Genomic DNA, 12,146 nt, shown 5'->3' on the forward strand with positions numbered 1-12,146 from the left:
TAGCAGAGACACGATCAAATACTTTCATACAGCTTTCTACATTTATATCAGTACAGACGATTTGCTATTTGGGTTTCAACAAAAAGTATTTATAATCACATTTTGTAAATCATTCACATAGTATGGTAAGACTGGGAGAAATGGCGGAATCCTAAAAGGATCCACAGCCAAAAAAACTTCAGGGGAAAATGTGCTCAACTTTCAGTTCTACTTAAAGAGACCCGGTTACCAACTTTAAAAAAAATTAGGTAAAGTCCCAGAAAAATCAAGGATTTAAATACTTCTAGGCAGGTTTTTACGAATTATCTTTATTCACTTGCAATATACCTTTGAACTTCCTGAGGAAGTTAACCACTCCAGAAAGAGCCGATTCCCTAACACAGCCCCCTCTCTCCTTAAACGTCATTGTCCTCTCCTCTTCTGCGAGTGTCTAGCTCTCATCTGTGCTGGCCAAGCTCCTCTACCCCTCCACTTACCTCCTTACATAACTATTAATTTCGTCGCCAGAGGAGGAGCGAAAGGGGAATACTTTAGAGCAGAAGACAACTAGGCTTAGTGTTGGACCAGTCTAGTGACTGACTGCCACCTTCCTATACATATTCGCAAAGGAAGAGGAACGCCCAATGGGCCTTTTAAAGCAGTGGATGAATGGGTGACCAGAGTATATGTAAAAATTACAAATTTTATTACAAATGGTTGATTAACTATTTTTAAATACAATTTGTAATTTTTACATATACTCTGGTCACCCATTCATCCACTGCCTTAAAAGTTCCATCGGGGGGGTTCCTCTTCCTTTGAATACTTTAGAGCAGGGGCCACATCATAAATTTTCAAAAATCCACAGGCCAAAAATGAAATGAACAAATCCAATTTAAATACTAGGTTTTATGTGAAGTCCCTATCAGAGTCCCCTTAGACCTTACACCACAGCTCCCCTGACAGACACCTCCTTATATGAAAGTCTACATCTGAGTGCCCATCACAGTCCCTCCTTACATCGGTGTCCTTCTTACATAACAGTCTCCATCAGTGTCCCCCTTTACATCAGTGTCCCCTCTTACATCAGAGGGCCAGATAAAATGTTGGAGTGGGCCATAGTTTGGAGACCCCTGCATTAGAGTCGCTTGAGTGACAGAGTTCTGAGTCTGCTAGGGCTGCTGACATCATATTCAAGATGGCGGAGCCCACCAGCATTCTCTGGGTTTTTGGATGTCTACACTTTTATAGGTAAATAAAATATGTTAAATGCATATAGATTTTTATCAGTAGATTGTAGTTGAAAAAAAAAAAAAAAAAATAGTCTAGCGACAGGGTCTCCTTAAGATCAGATACTACAAGATGCTGGCTTTCACCTGAGGCTTCTCACAGGAATATTTTGCTTTCTGAAATATTCACTTTAAACTACTCAGGGATAAAGAAAACTAGTAAGTTTAAACCATTCACCTGTAATATTAAGACACTAAATTCTATTTAGTAGATGGGATGAATCTCTTGTCTTATCAAGTGCATTATACAGAAGAAAGACGTAAAACCTCCTATGAAGTTAAGCATAAAGGTTTTAGGACCCATAATGCTTTCGGAAAATAAGCTGCAAATATAATGATAGTGTCCCTTAAATAAAAAAAAAAAAAATGGATAACATCTGCATGCATTACATGGTGCAATGACAAATGTGGTAACGGAGGTGCAAAGTGGGATGGGGTTCCCAAGAGGTATCCCAGAATATTCATGCCACAGACATGTAGCGCAGGCAATTTTGTAAGCGGAGGCATACATTTAGACAGGAAAATGACCCGAAAGGTTCCCAAGTTGGTGTCTAATATACATCCATGTATCCAAAAAATGACTTGAACAGGACAGGAGACACAAATGGGTCACAGGCATAATGGAATTCAGATGGCGAAGTTACTTAATGTCTTGCTCGTGCATCATGTTGGAGTGCACATATGTTGAACACTTGTTGAGGGACCAGCTTTTTATGTATATTTTTTTTAGAAGTCAATTTGTCTTCAGTGCTAGTGAATGTCTGACCTAATTTTTAGCACATTGAGCACTCTGCCTCTGCCGGGTGATACAAATAATCAACCTTCAATAAGGCACTGAGAAAAACATTGGTGATGTTTTCAGATACACAAAAATGGATTCTGAGTGATTGACATTAGTTTTTGAGATCATTGTCCTTCCAGTGTTTTATTATTACAGTGCAAGCTTTGATGTGAATTTCTGACATTGCACCAAGGAGTTGTGTTGGAAATATGGACTTGCAGAGCTTGCACTCATGATATAAAAGACCTTTTATCTGCCATTTTCTCAAAGAGCCTAATTTCTTTAAAGCCTAAATCCAGGTTTCATTTCACTTTAAATAGTTTGTTTAGGCCAAGCTGACTTAAGAAAACTAATTTCCTTTACTAATACATGTGGTCACTGTCCATGCTGTATAAACTGTATGCAGGATCAGCTACATACAGTATACAACTCTGTGTTCCAGTAGCCGTACGGGGATTTCCCGTCTGTCCCTTTAACAAAATTGAGTTGAATGCTGTTCAGCCATTCATAGGAAGCTTTGTATTTTATGAATGAACACAAGGCTTTCTCAGATTGCGAGGTAGAGAACATGTCATCATCCAACTGCCTCACCTCTGCTAATCACACGAAGCCTCCATATTCATTCATAAAATGCAATGCTTACTGTGAATGGCTTAGAAGTGCTAAGTGACTCGATTATCTTCTGGGAAGGAGAGGGTAGTTCCCCATACCACTATTCTGTATATAGTGTAGCACCTTCTAGTGTGCTATTAGGCTAGTGCAGGTACATTTATTTGTGTGAATCATGGTAAAGTGAGTCTAAATCTGGGTCAGGGTTTACTGCAGGTCAGGCGGATGACTCACAGAGGCAGGTCTCTGGTGCCTCCGCTTGGTTCTGGAAGTTAGGAGAAACTTTTAGAAGTTAGTGGGCGGAGGCCAGGAGGGTTCATCTGCATACTTACGGGACCTTGGCCGATCCCCAGGAAGAGGGTCTGGCAGGATGGCTGAGTCAGCCCTTAAACATGGAGGAGTCACGCCAGCAGGGGAGTCGGATGGAAGATGTAGTGCTGAGGAGACTGTCAGTGGCCTAGGAGGGGACCCCTAAGTCTAGGGGGGCCTCTCCCCCCATGCTGGAGATCACGCTGGCTTGGGAGGATCCTGACAGCAGTGTAGTTTGAAAGGAATATTGCGCAAGGAGGACAGTGAGTACATCAGCACACCCAGGGAATTCACAAGGGGAGAGACTGTCACATGTAGCAAGCCTTTCAGGAAGACTGCATTATGCTTAACACTTCCTATCCCTTGCCCTGGGAGATCTTCAGAGCAGCCAGGTGGTAGTTCCTGCAGGCAGTAGAGCTGGGATAAGTGTCTACAGTTGGGTGGGAGATACTCCTGCATGCTGCTTACTACACAATGTGCTAGCTTCTAAGAGACTGAGAGTTCCTAGTCCTTAAGGGGCTTTTGTATTTCATCCTCAGACGGTCAGTGTGCGGGAAGGTGGACAGTTCAAGATCACGTATATAGGGAGGAAGTTGTCCCTGATTATTGTTTCAGTCAAGCTGGGCATCCCATAATTCCTATTCCCCATCCAAATCATTACCCCTAATAAAACAAAAACCAAGCTCAAAGACTGTTCCTTGTGTCTGGATGAGAGTGGAAAATGATTGTCGCCTGGGTGTGCAGGAGTGGGGAAACCAGTTATCTGCAGTCCCTGCGGGGGTGGTGCTTCATTTGTATGTAGCTGATGTTGCATACAGTTTATACAGTACTGATAGCTGGAGCATGTATTAGTGAAGGAAAAAGTTTTCTTTGAGTAGCTTGACCCAAGCAAACTGAACCAAAACCTGGATTAGGCTTTGACATAAACATTTGCTTTAAATAGCATCTGTTGCCTTACAATGCTGTGCCACTTCCCCTTTTTATGAACATTTGACCTTTTTATGTTACACAGGGTACTTATGACATGACAAGCATGTCTAACGTCTTCAAAATTGCAGACTAAAATTCAGGAACTCAACTAATGTACTGAAGAATTTTGTCCAAGGTCAGTGAACCCAACCGCTGTACTGTACTTTGATTGGGATTGGTGGCCTTGAATAGAATTCCAAAGTATGTCGATTGGTGGGGTTTAGTGACCTTGAAAAAAATTCTTCAATACATTGGGTTCTGTGGCCTTGGATAGAATTCCTTAGTAAGTTGGATGGTGGGGTTCAGTGAACTTGGATAAAATTCTTCAATACTTTGATTCTGGATAGAATTCCAAACTATTGAAACATTTTATCCAAGGTCACTGAACCCCACCAACCAAGGTACTGAGGAATTCTATCCAAGGCCACAGAACCCAATTAAAGTATTGAAGAATTTAATCCAAGGTCACTGAACCCCACCAACCAACACACTGAGGAAACATTTGGTCACCATGTCAACATTTGGGGGCCCCACCATAGGATCAAAAATAAAACATTAGGAACTTTCATGTTGCCGCTCGTCTCAGTGACTACTGTCTCTCAAACATGAGTATGATCTTCCCAACAGTAAAACATACATCATTATAAACCAAACAAGCTGTAATGCTTCCTTACTCTATTACTCTACTCTGTTTTTATTGCTCTACTTGTTACCTGCTAAAGAGATTTCTCCTCATTTCCTATCTGACTCACCATGGTCACTGAGACAGGTAGTGAGGGAAACCCTCCCCAAAAGGTAACACAGACAGCAATAAAGGCCTAAAACTAAACAAACCATACCGCACAGACTTCTTGGGAAAATTGTATAAGGTGAGTGCACAGAAAATTGGTGGCACGGTGTAAATGCAAAGAATAGCTAAAGCCAGCATGGCCAGAATAAAGTCCAAAGAGATTTACTAAAGTCCATTGTAGAAAAACTATGCTTTTGGGACCTGGACGTCCACTTTATCAAGGTGAATGACAAGGAGTAAAACGACCTACGTCATCCATATATATGGATGATGTTGCCATTTTATTCCTTGTCTGCTTGTCTGTCACCTTCGTAAAATGAACTTCTGTGTCTTGGAAATGTTGGCTTTCTACATGGGACGTCAAAAAACTTCTTTAGACTTTATTTATTTTGGAGTGCTGGCTTTCTAAACTATCTCTGCTCTATCCAAAACCAAAAAAAAAATGTTTTTGGTACATAACCTCCTAATATTTTCTCACAATCTGTATGATACACATAGCCATCATACAGAAACATATAACAGTATAATGTCTTCTATATGGCACGGGTATATGAAGATTTCATCTTTTTCTCAACATTAAAATTGGGTATAAAATTATATGGCTTGATCCCTGCGGTGCAATTCATTCTCACCAGCCATCATAACAACACCTGCTTCTTTTTTCAGGGAACTCCAGCGAGACAATAAAACAGAGTCTTAATGGAAGATTAAACTGAGAATCACCTGACGCCTCGTACACAAGCTGTGGGGATTATATGTCTCATGCATTTTTTATGGCAGAAAGCAGCTTGAGAATGTCAGACTTCATCACTACATGAACTTTCTGCAGCAGCCCTTTTTATTGTTATTTTGGTAAGCATGGGCGCAGATAGTATATTATCCGAGAGGGGATTGTTAATTAAGAGGGATGGTGCTATTAATAGTATATTGAGTATTGCTTGTTTTATAGAGGCAGTCGAGTGGGGAGCAAAAAACACTTGAGGTGAAACAGTGATTGGGTTCATTTGAGGCTAAAGCTTCCAATACACATCCAGATTATCTGCAGAGAAAGGTTCAGACATTCTCTACTAATACACTGTACAGCCAAATGTTTGTGATCACCTGACCATAATACCTATACGAGAATGTTGGACAAGATCTTCTACAACCATGGCCGTAAAAACAGAGTGGGTTGACCTCAACTTTGCAGAGATAACAGCCTCCACTCTTCTGGGAAGGCTTTCCACATTGGAGTGCGTCTATGGAAAGTTGTAATCATTCAATCTAAATAGTATTTGTTGGGTCAGGTACTGATGTTGAAGGAGAAGACCTAGCTCACAATTGGCATTTCACCCCAAAGATGTTTAGTAGAGTTGAGGTCTGGGCTCTGTGCAGGTCACTCCAGTTTCTACACACCAAACTAATCAAACCATGTCTTTATGGAGCTTGTAACAGGGGTATACTGGTACCAATGAATACGAACCCCTTAAGACCCAGCAAATCATCATTAACTCCGTTCAGGGTTGTCTGAAACCATATGTCTGAACTCTCCATGTTCTTGGTCAGTGGGGTGTTTCTTGCTTCAAAAACCACCATGTGGACACAAATTAACTGAAGCTGGGGCCTCTAAGACACCACAGAGTAGCTAAGCCGCTTGGCAGACCACAAATAATTCAACCACCAGAGTCCCAAAACCTCCAGAGTGCTTGTCCCCCCCACAGTTCCTCAAATGCAGAATCTCCTTACAAGAGAATATTTCCTCAAAGCAAAGTACTGTCCTGAAGGGCACTTGCTTAACCACACTAAGGGGTTTATTTACTAAAGCTGGAGAGTGCAAAATCAGTCTCACTTCTGCAGAGAAACCAATCAGCTTCTAACCTCAGCTTCTTCAATTAAGCTTTGGCAATAAAACCTGGAAGCTGATTGGTTTCTATGCAGAAGTAAGACTGATTTTGCTCTCTCCAACTTTAGTAAATAAACCCCTAAGTGTTTGTAAACCCTTAAATATACCCAGTGAAGGGACTACCCTCAGGTGATACGAATCCTCCTACATAAATTGTACCTGTTTATCTGCAGCCCTCTCTTATCCAGAGCTGTTCAAAGTGCACAAGGTATACAGCTTGTTTGAGCTTTTAGAAAACAGGGGGAGGGGAGCTGAAGTTATAAACGGCAGAGCCCAGTTGGTGCTGACTGGAGAGAAGGTAGGAGGGAAGAAGGGAAGAAGGGAAGTAGGGATGCCCCCCCCCCCCACCTTCACACAGCACACAGGAACAGAGCTGAGGCTGTCAATCACAGGCTGTGTGCTGGAATGCCTCCCATGTCATGATTTTACCTCTTGGTGTCAGGAAGTGACAGACAGCAGAGGAATGAGGCAGCAGACAGAAATGACACTTGGTACTTTGGACAGGAGGCATGAACACAGTATATAGGGATATCCAAAATTAAATAGAAAAAAGTTTTGGTTAGAGATCTACTATAAATAAGCAATATGCCTTTGGAAAAGACTGTTTTTTTATTTTTATTTTTTGGACAAAGTGAAAACCTTAGCTGTGCTAAAAAAGACTGACAGTAAAACACAACCTCTTGCCATCCTAATCTGTCATTTAGAACTGAGCAGAGTCAACAAGGCCACACTGACAACCACAGTCTGCAAATAGGTACACTGGCGGTACACTTCCTACCGGCATTCTGCAGCGCACTAATAATATGTAGAGAGATCAATGAAAAAGCAGATGAAAATCACCTTCTCATTTCCATGACATTTCCCAGAACTGCCGCAGACATCATAAAAAAAAAAAAAAAAAAAAGAAGAAAAAAAAAATGTCCTTGTGATGAAACATATTTTGCAGCATTTGAGACACCAGTGTTAACTTTATCTGGAAGGGTCTTTTCACACTTCTCTTGTACAGAAATAATAAATGCACAGAACAAAATTTTTTTCTTCCCTGAAGACATCATCCTTTTATGGCCAGGGGTCTTTGATGCCTGGATGTCCAGGTCAGATTTAGCAGGGTCATTTAACTAAAAAAAAGTTACATTTCCAGCATGCCGGGATTGCTAACTGTCACATTTGCTTATGCTTTTAACCCAACTGTCAAACCATCAAATGACTGGAGTCATAACTGATCACACGTGCACAGTACCAAGACAGACAGAAGCCAAAATGGCAATTTCCCTGGCTGAAAAGGATAGGAGGGCTTAGCTCTGCTTTGACTTTGCAAGGACCAGCTCACACCAAAACAAATGGCCACTGCCCTCACCTATAACTGGTGTTTGCAGCAAGGAGCACATGAAAGTGCAGCACATACAAAACAAAACCAAGGAAGGTCCCGGCTCAACTTACCGACCAGCCTGCTAACCAACCAAATTGTTCACACCAATGCACTGTGGTAACAACTGGTAAAAATAAAATGTGGTGTGCGGTGCACATGGGGCCCCGAGGGGGGTGGGGCCCAGTATGCTCTGACACACTGCACCCATGGATGGATATTGTTATTGCAGCAGCAGTCGTCACTGCACTGCCTGGCTCCTATCACACACAGGTCTGTTATTGTCTGGAAACAGCGGACATCATGTAGCGGGCAGCTGTCTGTGGGTGGGTTCGGCCTCACTGGGTGGTGGGGCGATGTCAGCAAGAGCCTGGGAGGAAGGGAACTGCAATGCCAGCCACTGAGGTCTCTAAGTAGCGGTAGATGTTGTGCAGACTTAGGCCCCTTTCACACTGGGGCGTCAGCGGTAAAGCGCCGCTATTTTTAGCGGCGCATTACCTCCGTTTTTGCAGGGGGGGGGTTTCGGCCGCTAGCAGGGTGGTTTTAACCCCCGCTGTGGGCTGAAAAAGGGTTGCCGGCAGTTCGGCAGCGGTGCCCATTCAGTTCACTGCTCCAAAGATGCTGCTTGCAGGACTTTTAGCGTCCTGCCAGCGCACCACTCCAGTGTGAAAGCCCTCAGGTTTTTTTTAAGAGCTGTAGCGCCTCAGTGTGAAAGGGGTCTAACAGACTGGCCTCAGGGGGATATTGTGCAGCTTGACCTGGGGCATATCTTACTGGGAGCTAACTGATCTGGGGGGGGGGTTTACGGGGGGACCCCCAGTGCAATCATCCCCCCCCCAAGTTAGTCTGTCCCCAGATCAGTTAGCTCCCCGTACAATATCCCCCAGATCAGTTAGCCCCAGGACAATATCCCCCAGATCAGGCTAACTTGCTTTGATATTTTACTGGGGACAGACTGACCTGGGAGGATATTGTACTATGGATTGACTGATCTCGGGGGATATCGTGCTGGGGAACAGACTGGCGTGGGGAGGATTGTGCTGGGGGACAGACTGACCTGAGGGGGGATTGTACTGGGGGACAAACTGACCTGAGGGGGGATTGTACTGGGGGACAAACTGACCTGAGGGGGGATTGTACTGGGGAACAAACTGATCTGAGGGGGGATTGTACTGGGGGACAAACTGACCTGAGGGGGGATTGTACTGGGGGACAAACTGATCTGAGGGGGGATTGTACTGGGGGACAAACTGACCTGAGGGGGGATTGTACTGGGGGACAAACTGACCTGAGGGGGGATTGTACTGGGGGACGAACTGACCTGAGGGGGGATTGTACTGAGGGACAAACTGACCTGAGGGGGGATTGTACTGGGGGACAACCTGACCTGAGGGGGGATTGTACTGGGGGACAAACTGACCTGAGGGGGGATTGTACTGGGGGACAAACTGACCTGAGGGGGATTGTACTAGGGGACAAACTGACCTGAGAGGGGATTGTACTAAGGGACAAACTGACCTGAGGGGGGATTGTACTGGGGGACAAACTGACCTGAGGGGGGATTGTACTGGGGGACAAACTGACCTGAGGGGGGATTGTACTGGGGGACAACCTGACCTGGGGGGGATTGTACTGGGGGACAGACTGACCTGGGGGGGGTTTGTACTGGGGGACAGACTGACCTGGGGGGGGATTGTACTGGGGGACAAACTGACCTGGGGATGGATTGTACTGGGGGACAGACAATGTCTCGGTGGGAGGGATCCACCCCACCTAATTTGTGTGGATAGAGGAATCTGTTGGTTGGCTTAACAAGAGATAACTGTCTATAGCCAGCTTAACAAAGTTCTGCACTATATACACTATATTGTACATTACATAGTTGTCACCAAAATGTTTAGGTTGCTGGTTGCTAAGCAGTCTCTATTTTAATTAAGTTCTTCTATACGGTAGGCTTGGCAAAGTGTTAGCTCTCTGTCTATTTTTATTGTACATACAATCATATGCAACACAAAAGACATCTGTGAGACTCTTACTTGTGGCACAGCAATCTAAGCATATTTTATTAGTACAAGGCGGCTGTTTTATTTAGACCATGTCTTGTTAAGCCCCTCCCACTATTAACACAATTTGACCACACCCACTGTTCGCCATGGCAACGCATTGCTGCTCTCCTTGGTGTGCACAAAAAAGTGCCTCAAGTCTTTTACAATCCTGGGTACACCCTTGGCAGAAACAAAACCAAACCATTCGCACTGTTCACCTCAATGCACTAAGAACACCACTTTTTTAATCGAGCAAATGGGGCCCAACTTATGATCTTGCACACAGGCCCACTGATTTCATAAAATTTCCCTGCGAGATTCCCTATGAGAATGATGTGTGTGTTGTGGTGTGTTGCACTATAGAGGAAGTAAACTTCCTTACCTGACCTTTACCTATAGGTAAGCCTATAATACCTATAGGCAGTGCTGGGACAAGGTCATCCAGCGCCCAGGGAAAAGATGCCAAACTGTACCCCCCCCTTCCCTTAGGGTTAAAGTCAGGGCGCCCCATCCCTACAATAAACCATTGCGCCCAGGGCAGCCGCCCCCTCTTGCCCACTCCTTGTCTGGGCTCGGTCTATAGGTATTGTAAATATCTCCTAAACGCACACCGTTTAGAAGATATTTACATTACATGCAGACAGTGACATCACTGGTGCAAGCGACCTGAAGGAATGGCCACCCATGCCGTTCCTTCTGAGCTCTGTGCTGTGAACGGCGGCTCCCGCGTGAACCCGGAAGCAAGACGGGTGAGGATGGAAGCGACTGCAGCGCTGACATCACAGCGCTGGAACAGCTGCGTTCTAAGGCAAGTTTCACATAATGTGCTATTATGCGATGCATACTAGCACTTTTTTTTAATTTCACAAAGAAAAAAAAGAAGGCCAGTGGTATGCAACCTCTTAAGTGGTTCTAAAACCTAAACATTTTTTACCTTAATGCATTCCTTGCATTAAGGTAAAAAATGTTTAGGCATCAGCATCCCCCCCCACCTGCTTTAATTTACCTGGGCCCTTATTCGATCCAAAGCCGTGCACATCTGAAGCTCTTCTATCCCCTCCTCTGGGTCTCACTGGCTTTGCTGTGTTGTCAAAGCCAGTGATGAGTGAGCGGGGCCTAGTCCCGTCGTCTGCGTCAATAGATGCAACAGCAGGGCTTGGGAGCGAGCACGCATGAGTGCCCCCATGGGAAGCAGCTTCCCATGAGAGCACTGGACAGAGAGGAGGGGCCAGGAGTGCCGGCGGGGGACCCGAGAAGAGGAATGTTCTCCGCTGCTCTGTGCAATTCTATTGCACAGAGCAAGTAAGCATAGAGAGGTTTGTTGTTTAATACCTTTACAATCCCTTTAAAACAGTTAAAGGTCCAGTTTAAAGAGGAACTGCAGTCTGCTCACATAATTTGTAATAAAAACATCTTTGCCATTCTGAAGCTTCCCTCCAACCACTTTGCATATTCTATATATACTGTGAACAGATGGTGCAGTGCTAATGAAATCAAGTGAATTATAATTGAGATCGCAAACATACAGAATACCATATGAAATGGAGAATGTCCAATGAATGTCTATAGAGTGTCAATGCACACAGAACACAGTGATACACACATATCTAAAAGTTCATAAAGGCACGGAAAAATCCAATGATTCCAAACACTCGTGTCAAATCAAACAGCATGCTGAAAGAAGGTGACAAATCGATGTGCCCACCACCAATGTTCAGAGTGGCCTCTCACCTGATGATATGGACCCTTTAATTACAGAGGGTCATAACAGGCATTCCCTTTAGGGGTCATATAAGCATGAAGCACAGCGGTTCAGCATACCGAAACTTCCGTCATGACGCTGGATCTAGACACTCGGGCAGTGTAGTGGCATATGGAATAAAAGATGGCAAAGATAGTGCTCTCCGTATAGACAATTTTTATTTAAAAAATATAAAAGTGAACACTCACAGATAAAGAACTATGCCAGTGCAAGTAAGCAGGCTCAAGCGATGCAATGTAAACACGATACACGAGGATGCGCGATGGCCGCGGGTGACGTCATGACGTACCCTCGTTCTGGATGCATTGCGTCCCAGTGGGCGGGGACTTCTTCAGCAGATCTTCTTCTAGATCTAGATCTATCTA

At 44.2% G+C, this 12,146-nt stretch overlaps 1 protein-coding gene across 4 annotated transcripts in view; it reads right to left on the reverse strand.

Moving 5' to 3' along the window:
- The window catches only part of CDK14 (cyclin dependent kinase 14), a 678,339-nt gene that overhangs the window by 484,960 nt on the left and 181,233 nt on the right, over positions 1-12,146 (reverse strand). The window lies entirely within an intron of this gene.

The sequence above is a fragment of the Aquarana catesbeiana genome, linkage group LG05 (genome assembly GCF_042186555.1).
Source record: "Aquarana catesbeiana isolate 2022-GZ linkage group LG05, ASM4218655v1, whole genome shotgun sequence".
In the NCBI taxonomy this organism is placed as follows: domain Eukaryota; kingdom Metazoa; phylum Chordata; class Amphibia; order Anura; family Ranidae; genus Aquarana; species Aquarana catesbeiana.